Consider the following 11,333-nt stretch of genomic DNA (forward strand, 5'->3'; position numbering starts at 1 on the left):
CACAGAATCGTAGGCAAAATAAACGTTTATTTATTTTGGGGACGGAGTTTTGCTGCATAGATCAGGCTGACCTTGAACCCATGGTCCCTGCCTTAGCCTCCTGGGTGCTAGGATTACAGGTGTGCACCGTCACTCAGCAACCTTTCTTCTTTACTAGCATCTCAGCTACTTGCTGCAGTAATGGAAGGCTGACAACACACGCCTTCTTTCTTGGTTCTTTCAGAAGCTTTTATGTGTATGTTTTCTCTGCGTTTGGGTAGGTGTGCCATACGCAGTGCCTGAAGGTCAGAAAAGGACATTGGATCCTCTGGAACTGGAGTCGTGAGCCACCATGTGGGTGCTGGGAACTGAACCTAGGTCCTCTGTAAGAGCAACAAGGGCTCTTCACCACTGAGCCACCTCACCAGACCCCTGTGGGGAGTCATGTTGGCATCCTTTTTTAAAAAATCTCTTATTTACATTTTTTTATATCGCTTTCTCCATATTCCACCCCAATCCCTTCCAACACCCCAACACCAGAGAGGAGAGAGAAAGGGTTAGTGAGAGAGTGAGTACAGATCTCTTAGCTGCTTCCTGCTGGTTAGGGTCGTCAGGTTCCTTGGAGCCAGTCTAATCCTTGTTTCCGTAGATCTCCAACTTGTCTCACTGCATCCACAGCAACAGGAGCTGAAAGGGGAAGCAGCAGCAGCTGCCTTGTTCTTTCTCAGGGCTTCTCCACACTCTCTGGGCCCTGGCATTTATTCTCTTTCCAGAGTCCTCAGATTTAAACTGTCTGCAGCTGTCAAAGAGCTCCTCTCAGGACCCACAAATAGTCTGCTGCTGTGGGCTATCTGAATCAGTCCCATATCCCACACCTGGGATTAAAACAAAACTGTTTATATCCACAACAGATTCAGACCTGGGGCAAGCTGCTGAGGTGCCTATTTAATATACCAAAGTGGACCTGGCCTCCAGGTTCTCCCAGCATCCCTTGGTCCCCTTCCTGAACCTTCCAGCCAGGGACTGGGCTTCCTCCCCACCAGAGGCTCTTCACTGTGTAATCCAGACATTTAGGCTTTCTCTCTCTCTGCATGTGAGCTTTCTCTCTCTGACCTTGCTTTTCTGTCTCCCTCTGCATGGCCCCGTGCCCTGGCCCTGTTCCCTAGGACCCAGTGAACCTACCCGAAAGCCGCCCCCAATAAACCTGCCTTTATACTTTAATTTGGCTTGAGTCGGCTCATTTCCTCAGTGGAGAATATCTGTCAGATCCTATGTTTCTGAGTGTGCAGACACCATGTCTGGGAAGCCCCAGAAAAACAACTCCAGGGGAAGGAACAGCAGAGGCTTCTCATGAAGACTGGGTAGCTTGGTGGCGTCTGCCCTGCACCTGAGGGGTTGGTGGATTCAGCATAGAGGTGTGGGGAGGACCCTTCCAAAGCCTAAGGTGTCAGAGAGGGAAAGGAAGTGGTTAGAATACTGTCTGCCACAGGAGCGTTAGAGTGGGCCTAGGAAGACCTGGCTCCTGTAGTCTGACACCTGGAGATGGGTTTCTTCCCTGACCTCAGTTTGCTTATTAAAGGGCAGTGATGAAGCGACTGCTGTGGGCCCTGGCATGCCTGGGCACTCTGTTTCCTGACCTGGAAGCCCACTCGCCTCCACTCCCCAGCCATTCAGACTTTTAGAGTTTGTTTTCTTTGCTTGCCAGGGGTCTGTTTTCCAGCCTTTATCAGAAAAGAAAATCATCGTTTCTAATTCTGTGCTTTTTTAAAGGTTTATTTATTTATTTTTATGTTCATCGGCGTGAGGGTGCCGGATCCCCTGGAACTGAAGTTACAGACAGTTGTGAGCTGCCATGTGGGTGCTGGGAATTGAACCCAGGTGGTCTGGAAGAGCCACTACTGCTCTTAACAGCTGAGCCATCTCTCCTGCCCCAGTTCTGTCTTTTTAGGTTTAATTTTGTTTTTATGTAAGAATGCATGCAGGTGTGTGTGTTGGGGGGGTGTTACACTTTATACAGCTCACACAGGCCTGAAGAGGGCATTGGGTGTCCTCTGCTGCCAGCCACTGTCCGCTTGCTCTTCTGAGTCAAGGTTCTTACCTGAGCCCAGGACTCACTGTGTCAGTTAGGCTGGAAGCTGGCAAGCCCCAGAGATTCCCCCTGGGGTTGGAGTTGAAAGCATTTGCGGGGCTCCCCGGCCTGTTACGTGAGGGCTGGATCCGCATTGTGGTCCTCATGATTGCAGAGCTAGTGCTCTTAACGTCAGAACCATCTCTCCAGGCCCTAGGTAGTTTTAGGGTCTTTTCCTCCCCTTATAAGCTTTGTTTGTTTTTTGTGTGTATCTGTGTATCGTTGTACACATGCACAGCACAGGTGTGGAGGTCAGAGGACAACTTAGCGGAATTGGTTTTCTCCTTCCGACAGGTAGGTCCTAGGTGGGGTTGGATTCAAGTTGCCAGTGAGTGCCTTTACCCTCTGAGCCATCTTGCTGGCTTGCCTAGTTCTTGTTTTGTTTTGTTTGACACAGCAGCTCACCGAGTGAGCTCAGGTTGCCCTTGAACTTGCAACCTTCCTGCCTCAGCCCCAGGAGTGCTGAGATTACAGGTGTTTTGCTCTGTGTTGGCGTTTTTATTCCATGCGTTATTATTGTGTGAGTGCATGGAGAGGTCAGAGAATGACTGTAGAGCCGGCTGTCCCTCCACCTCTATCTGCATTCCAGGGGTCAAACCCAGCGAGTGTCTGTAGCCAGTCTTCTGTATCTTTTGACCTTCCTTCAAGGTTTGCTGCTTCTCCATTCTAATCTTGGCGCTTCTCTCCCTGGCCAGATGTGCTGTGTTCAAGTTGCAGCTCACGCTGTGAGCTTTTCAGGCTCTGAGTCTCTGTAGCAGCACATGATCACTTGCCTCTTGCGGTTTGTGTGGGGTGAGGGAAGAAGGTTTGTGGCACCAGCTGTTAAGCCTCCTGAGTCCATGCTTTTCTTTTTAATTAATTCATTCATTATCTTGGTTTTTTGAGACAGCCTCCCTGTGTATCCCTGGCTGTCCTGGACTCGCTTTGTAGGCCAGGCCGGCCTCAAACTCACGGTGATCTTCCTGACTCTGCCTCCCTGAGTGCTGGGATCAAAGGCATGCGCCACCACCACCACACCAGGCTAGCGCTTTGATTCCTAAGACAGTAAGGTTTCAAAACCAAGGTGTAATTAGCAGTTTTTGATGCTTTTGTTTTTCTGACAATTCTGGGGGTTCAGTCCACACACATACTAGGCAAGTGTCCTGCCAGTGAGCCAAATCTCTAGGTGTGTCATATTTGCCTAGAGAACCCATCTGGGACAGGGTGTGGGATCTCAATGGTAGGGTACTTGTCTGTCAGGTGTGGGGCCCTCTTTGATCCCTAGTAGTTCACTAGGGGTAGAAAAAAGCAAGATGTGCAAACATCTGTATTTTTTTTTTTTTTTTTTTTTTTTTACTCAAGAAATGTAATTTGTCAAATAAACCAGTTACTGGAACTAAATCTCTTTCGTGGTTTTCTGTAATCATTTTGCATAAGTGTTTGTGTGTATGTGGTGTGTGTATGTATGTATGTATACATGTATACATGCCCATGTGTGAGGGAGGACCGTTTGTTGACATCAGCTGTCTTCCTCTATTGTGCACTAATTTAAAAAATTTATTTTACTATTTTTCAGTTATTTTTATATTTTGAGCGTGTGTGTTTTGCCTGCGTGTATGTATGTGCTCCTGTGTGTACTGTACCTGGTGCCTGTGAAGGTCAGAAAGGGGTATTAGAGATCCCAGCCCTGAGAAAAGGAAGTGATTATAAAATCCCACTCCTAACCAAGAAGCTATTTGCAATCGTACCTGCTAGGGAGGGAAAATGAGTTTTCTCCAATCGAGTTTCATTGGGTATATCGGCCACACTCCACTCCAGGCGTAGGACTGGTTGGCCAACACAAAATGGACTCTGTGTCTTTTTTGTGGGCGTTTGTTTCATTTTGTCTTGTTTTATGTCTGCTTTGCTTTTTGCTTTTTTTGTTTTGAGAGAGAACATGAAGTTTGGTATGACTAGGGAGGAGTTGGGGGGGGAGAAAATATGACCAAAATGTATGAAAAAAAAATGATAAGTATTTATTTTTGTTTTTTTAAGACAGGGTTTCTCTGTGTAGCCCTGGCTGTCCTAGAACTTGCCCTGTAGACCACGCTGGCCTCAAACTCAAGAGATCCACCTGCCCCTGCCTCCCAGTGCTGGGACTAAAGGTGTGTGCCACCACTGCCTCGATTAATAAAATTTTCAAAACAGAACTTAGAAATAGAAAAGGAAAAGGTTAGATCCCTATTGGAATGTATTTTTTATCTATTTTATGTGGGGAGCCATGACTCAGTGGCCTGCTTTGATATTTTAATCTCGGCAGAGAGATGGCTTTTTGGAGGCCTGTACTAATGGCAGAGGAGACCTTGCAAGTCCATCTCCTTTTGTTTGTGACAACAGGTGGGATAATCGCTTGTGAGGGTTACATCTCTTCCTCAGGCTCCTTGTGCAAATTAACCATTGTTCTGAGATGTTTCTACTCTGGCTTAGAAACTCTACAATAAAAAGACAGGCTGACAGTTACTGCAAAAGAAGGCTGAAGATGATGCTCCAAGCATCCTGTCTCAACTCTTGTGTAAACAGGACACAAGTAAAGCAACTAGATACAATATTGTGCTATGGGAGGAGCCGAAGGACAGGAAAGAGGGGAGGAGCTAGGTCAGAAGGCTGGAGGCAGAGGAGGAGGCAGAGAAGGGAGATTTGCTGCTGGCACTGCTTGCTGCAAGCAGCCTGCCTTTTGCTGTGCCTTTTGCTGTGGCTGTCGAGTCTGGACCTTTAAAAAGTTTCCTGTGTGCTGTGTGTTTATTTTATTAATTTTAATCCTCACTCCCAACTCAAGAACCGTTCGACTCTGCCCGGCTGGCTCTGGCAATTTTATTGGGTTATTATGCCTCTACCTCTCTTGCAACCCTTATCCACTCTAATCCCTTCCAAACCCCCAACACTAAGTAGGAAAGAAAGAAGGTCTGCTGTTTAGGGACATAGTTCCTTGGGGAAAATCCAATCATAGTCAGGATATACAGCAAACACAACAGCAAATGCAGCAGCAGGGCGAGCCAGTGGTGGTGGGCAGCAGCAGGGAGAGCCATGACCATCCCAGGAGCATTCCCATTTCTACCCTCCCCAGAGTTCCAAGTGTAAGCTATCTGCAGCTGGCAAAGACCTAGGCCCTCTCAGCGCCTGCACCAGGCAAATAGTCTGCTGCTGTGGACAATCTGAAGCGGTCCCAAATCCCATCCCACACCTGAGATTAAAACTAAAACATGTTTACATCACATCACTAAGTTTTAAAAGACGCCCAAACTCCCAGTGCGGATACCCTGGATCTGAAATTAGAGATGGTTGTGAGCCTCGGGGGTGGCTTGGGTGTGAACGGCCCCGTGTGTACAGACGTTTAATGCCTGGTCCCGGCTGGTGGAACTGTTTGGGGAGGATTGGAAGGTGTGGCCTTGTTGGAGGAGGTGTTTCGCTCGGGGTGGGCTTTAAGGTTTCACGAGCTCACGCCATTGCAGTCAGCGCTATCTCTCTCTTTGGGTTGGGTGTCTCTCAGTTCAGCTTCGGTGCCATGCCTTCCTGCCTGCCTTCGCCCAAGCTTTCCACCGTGAAGGGCCTGGACTCACCTTCTGAAACTGTAAGCAAGGCCCAAATTAAACTTAAATGTTTTGTGAGCTGCCTTGTTCATGGTGTCTCTTCACAGCAATAGTAATGTAGCTGAGGAAGCCATCATGTGGGTGCTGCGTACTAAACCTGGGCCTTCTGTGAGAGCAACGGATGTTCTTAATTGCTGAGCCAACCCTTCAGCAACTTATCTTTATTTTCTTTTCGAGGCCGGGTATCACTAACTATGCTTGCTGGCCTGGAACTTGCTCTGTAGACCAGACTAGCCATTGAACGTGGCTGGCCTTCGGAAGGGTGGAGGATCGTGATGAAACGCTGAGGAAACTCACCTGCGGGCTGGGTGACACAGATCCTCAGCGTCCCGCCTGCCTGGAATTACAGTATGAGGCTCAGCAGGGCATAGATATCTGCCTCTGTCTCCTAAGTGCTTGACCGTGTGGTGTCCCTCCATGCCTGGCCCGCGGCCTCTTTTAAGTCTTTGTGTGTATCGTGGGAATGCAGGGCATGCGATAGCACACAAGTGGAGGTCAGAGAACGTTCTTAGATGTTCGTCCTCACCTTCCACTTTGAGACAGAGTTTTGTGTCCTGTATTTGGGACGCCAGGCTAGCTGGCTTTGAGGATTCTACTCTGTCTACCTCCCCACTCTGTTGGGAGATCTGAGATGGCCAGATGGTAGTGGCGCACGCCTGTAATCCCAGCACTCAGGAGGCAGAGGCAGGCAGATCTGTGTGAGCTCAAGGCCAGCCTGGTCTACAGAGTAAGTTCCAGGACAGCCAGGGCTACACAGAGAAACCCTGTCTCAAAAGACAAAACAAAGCAAAAAGAGCGTTGAGGTTACAGGCACAGGCTACCATACCTGGGCTTTTGTTTTGTTTTAATGTTGCTTCTGGAGCTCCAAAGTCAGGTCCTCACGATTAGGTGGCAAATGCTTTATCCACCGAGCCATCTCCCCGACCCTCCAATTTAGAGCAAGGGTCTCTCACGGAACCTGGAACTCACCAACCCAGCTAGCCTGGCTGGCTGCCTGGCAAGGCTCTAGAAGTCCTCCTGTCTCTGCCCTCATCCCCCTTATACTAGGATTATAGGTCTGTGACAACACACCTGAGTTTTCAAATGGATGCTGGGGATCCTAACTCCGGTCCTCATGCTTCCTGAACAAGTTTTACTTAGTCTCATTGACCTAAATGGTGATTTTTTTTTTTTCATCCCAAACTCCAGCACAGAAATGGAGTTCCCTTGACTGCTGGCTACAGGCAGGATGTACCCTCTGAGGAGACCTCTGAGGAACTTTGTATCTGCCCTGCTGAGCCTCATACAGCAATCACAGACAGGCAGGACACTGAGGATCTGTGTCACCCAGCCCGCAGGTAAGTTTCCTCAGTGTTTATCATGATCCTCCACACTTCCCGAGGCCAGCCATGTACAATGGCTAGACTTGAGATCAGGAAAGAAGCAGCAGTTTTGGTGAACGAGAAGAGAAGCTTAAAGAGATTTTACAGATACACCGGAGACAGAGGAATGCTGGATGAGATGTCAGAAAGACACACAAGTCTAAGCATGGCTGCTGTGGTGGTTTGAAAGAAAATGGCCCCCGAAGACTCCCAAGGACTGGCACTATTAGGAGGTGTGGCCTTGCTGGAGAAACTGTGTCACTCGGGGCAGGCTTTGAGGTCTCAGGTGCTCAAGCCAGGCCCAGTGTGGCAGTCTCTGCTGCCTGTGGATCCAGAGGTAGAACTCTCTCAGCTACCTCTCCAGCACCACAGCTGCCTGCAGGCTGCCATGCCCATAATGGACCAAACCTCTGTACTTTAAGTCAACCCCAAGGAAATGTTTTTATTTTTTTAAAACCTTTAAAAATTTTTCATTTACCTTTATTTTATGTGCATTGGTGTTTTGCCTGCATGTACATCTGTGTGAGAGTGTCAGATCTTGGGAGTTACAAACAGTTGTGAGCTGCCATATGGGTGCTGGAATTTGAACCTTGGTCCTCTGGAAGAGCTGCCAGTGCCCTTAACCACTGAGCCATCTCTCTAGCCCCAAAGTTGTCCCTTATAAGTATCGCCATGGTCATGGTGAGAGACACCCTGACTGTGACCGGCCCTCACGTGCTCATGTACTTGGCCCCTGCTGCTGCCACAGGTACACTGAGTCTCCTGGTCACACACTGGAGATCTGATGTCGAAGGCTTGCTTGTCTGAGTGGCCTGTATCCAGACCTTTGTCCTTAACCTAGGGACTGGGCAGTTGAGAGAGCTTTTACTAACCCCTACCCAGGGGAAATAACTTTCTCCACAGTTCCTAAGAGCACTCTGAAAAAAAATGTTGTGTGTGTGTGTGCATATATGTGTGTGGCATGTGCATACATGGCAGTTGTGTGTGTGTGAATGTTTTTTCCTCAGAAGAGAGGATGAGATGAGAGCCAGACCCATGCTTTACAAATACATGCCTTGGGCAGAGCCCAAGTTTCTATCTAGCCATCCCTAGGCCTAGACCTAGAAGCTTCTAGCTTTCCTAAAAAGTAATCTTCTGCAAGCCTTGACCTTGAAGCCTCTGTCTGCTAACCTAGGCCTCGAATGTTTTCAGCCTCTGAGACTTATGCTGAATAAGCTCACCCTTTCTAATTCTTTACGAACTCTGGCTGGCTGGTTCAACTCGGCTGTTCTGGCTCAAAACTTCTCTCCAAGCTGACTGATTCAAATTGCCTTCTTTCTGCTTCTCATTGAATTGCTCTCCTTCAAAAAAATGCCTCTCATCTTCATGAACTAGACTTCATGGAACTGTACTCTACTCCTGAACTCTAGTGTGCTCTCCACGAACTCTCTTGCTCTCTTTGTGCTGCTCTTACGTAGCTTTTCTTTCCCGTCTGTTATCTTGGGAGTTGGGTGTATCCTATCTCTGACTTATTCTGTCAAATCTTTTCTCATTTTTTCCACTCCTCAATTAGCCATCATTGTTAAAGATGTGTGTTGAATTCCAGCCAGAGGAATTAAAGGTGTGTGTTAAGGGTGTGTCTGTATTCCAGCACAGACCTAGGTTTTTGGCTGTGATCCTTTTCCAGAGAAGCCGTGTTGCAGGATTAAAATTCTTCTACATATGTGTACATGTGTGTATTTATGTGTGTGGAGGTCAGAGCCCAATGTCTGGTGGCTTCTTTGATAACCCTCCCCTGTAGTTTTTGAGACAGGGTGTCACTAAACCTGGAGCTCATTCGGTGGCTTCGATAGCTGGAGTGAATGTCAAGGACCCTCCTCACCTCACCTCAGTCACACTGGGGTTACAGGCATGTGGCATAGCACCGTGCTTTTTCCCCTGGGTGCTGGCCAGCCAAACCCTGATCTTTGTATGTGCGCTGCAAACACCTAACTGAGCCGTCTTCCTAAACCTCGCTTGCAGTCTTAACGGAGATAGCCCCTGACTTTGCACATTCCAGACAGCTTGTTCTGCAGCTGAGCTACATCCCGGGCCCGTGCATTTGTCTACTTAGTTAGCTTGTTTGTTTTGTTTGTCTTAAGACAAAATCTCAGCCTGACAGAGGCTGGGGTTAAGCAATCTTCCTACCTTGGCTTCCTGGTGATACAGGCAGGAGCCGACATGCCCAGCCCATGTTGATTCTGTTTTTAGGTTCCTTGGTTTATAGAGCTAGAAAGGGTCATGTCCAGGAAGTTTTTCTAAAGAGGAAGGGAGTAACTAAATGTAGAGCTGAAGTCCAGAAGGAGTCATTTGGGCATGAAGTTCCCAGAAAAAGACACTTTTTAAACGAATATTCCCCAGCAGGTGGCGCTATTGCGAGATGGGTTCATGAGGCACCAACTTCACAAACAGGCTTATAGGAAGCAAAGCTCCTAAACTATGCTCGCTGGGCTGCAGTGCCTCAAGAAGCAAAAGCTGCTTAGTAGGCAGTGAGACCTGTCTGGAGGATTAGGTTGCTGGCGATGTAATTTTGATGGGGGTATCCTGCCCTGGACCCTGCCTGTGTGTCTGTTTTCTGACCACCATGACGTGAAAGCAACTTGCTCCTTCGCACCTTGCTCCAGGCCCAAAGTGGTGCTGCCGAAAACCCTGGACCAAAGCCACCAAACCTGCGAGCCAGAGTAAAATTTTCCTCTTTTTAAGTTAATTTCCCGCATTTGTCATAAACACATGAAGTCCAAAAATACATAATGAGCAACAAGGGGTCAGGGCAGCCAGGGGTCAGGTCTTAACGTCCACCACAGGCTGTCCAACAAGCGTGACTGGGGACTGTCACCACTTAGCTGTTATTTTGGCAAGAGAAGTGGTTACACAATGTATAGGATCTTACAAAAAGTACAACAGAATACAAGAGTGGGGGTTATGGGCATATGATAATACAGAGGTGATTCAGAGGCAAAGGAGGATTATTTGTCCGGTTTTGAGAGAGCTGCCTCTCTCCATTGCCTTAGTTTTTCACGGCTGGTCACTTATTACCTGAGTGTACAGTGGCTCTAACCTGAAGTCTCCAGGGGCTTCAGTAAGCCACTTACACTGAGACAGTCTTTATTATTTTGTGTGTGTGTGTGTGTGTGTGTCTGTGTTGTATACTTATGTCTGTGTAGGGGGTGTTGTGCTAAGGAGGTCAGAGGTGGATTTTGGATAGCTTCCTCAGTTGCTCTCCACCTTAGTTTTTGAGGCGCTGAACCTGGAGCTTGCCATTCTGCTGGACTGGTTGGCCAACAGGCCCCTGGAATCCTCTTGTTTCTGCCTCCCCAGAGCTGGGGTTACAGGCACACGCTGCCACATTCAGATTTTACGTGGCTGTTGGGGATCCGAATTCAGGTCCTCCCGCTTGTGTAGGTGTGTCCGTAGTTTAGGAGCACGGGGATAGTTAAGAATTCCTAATGTCAACGAAGATGAAAGGGCTTTTAAGAAGACGTTTCCTACTGGGTGCGGTGGTGCACATCTGTAAACCCAGCACTGGGGAGGCAGAGGCAGGTGGATCTCTGTGAGTTCGAGACCAGCCTGGTCTACAAAGTGAGTCCAGGACAGCCAAGGCTACACAGAGAAACCCCATCTTCAGAAACAACAAAACAAAACAAAAGCCAAGCAAACAAAAAGTAAAAAGCAAAAAAAGAAGACAGCTGTAGGGGTAGAAGAGCATGTGATAGTATTTTTCATCTTCCAGCGGTGTGTTATAAAAACATGTTAAGGAGGAGCGAGCTCAGGGGCTCATATAGATGGGCAGCTAGCATTAACTGTCAGTTTGATGCATACAGAGTCCCTCGGGAGAAAGGCCTCTGGGCATGCGTGCAGGGGATTGTCGTCTTGATGGGGTTGAGGTGGGAGACCGCCGATCGTGAGTGGTGCCGTTCCCTGGCTGGGATCCTGGACTGTATGGGTGGAGGAGGGGAGCTGAGCAGACGCATCCTTTCACCTCTCTGCTTCCTGATTGTGGATGGGATGTGGCGCTGCTTCAGGCTCCTACCTCCTTTGCCTTCACGATGGGCTCTGCCTTAAATGGTGAGCCAGAATAAGCCATTTCTCCCTGAAGTTGCTTTGGTCAGGTTCTTAAAATCGCAGCAACAAGAAAGAAACTAAGAGAGTAGTCCTTTACGTAGTCCCAGAAGTAGCCAGTGGTGGTCTAAACAGTGACAGATTTGAGCTGGAGGACTGCATCTGTGATTGTGCAGCAGGGTG

The sequence above is a fragment of the Meriones unguiculatus genome, chromosome 15 (genome assembly GCF_030254825.1).
Source record: "Meriones unguiculatus strain TT.TT164.6M chromosome 15, Bangor_MerUng_6.1, whole genome shotgun sequence".
Lineage (NCBI taxonomy): Eukaryota > Metazoa > Chordata > Mammalia > Rodentia > Muridae > Meriones > Meriones unguiculatus.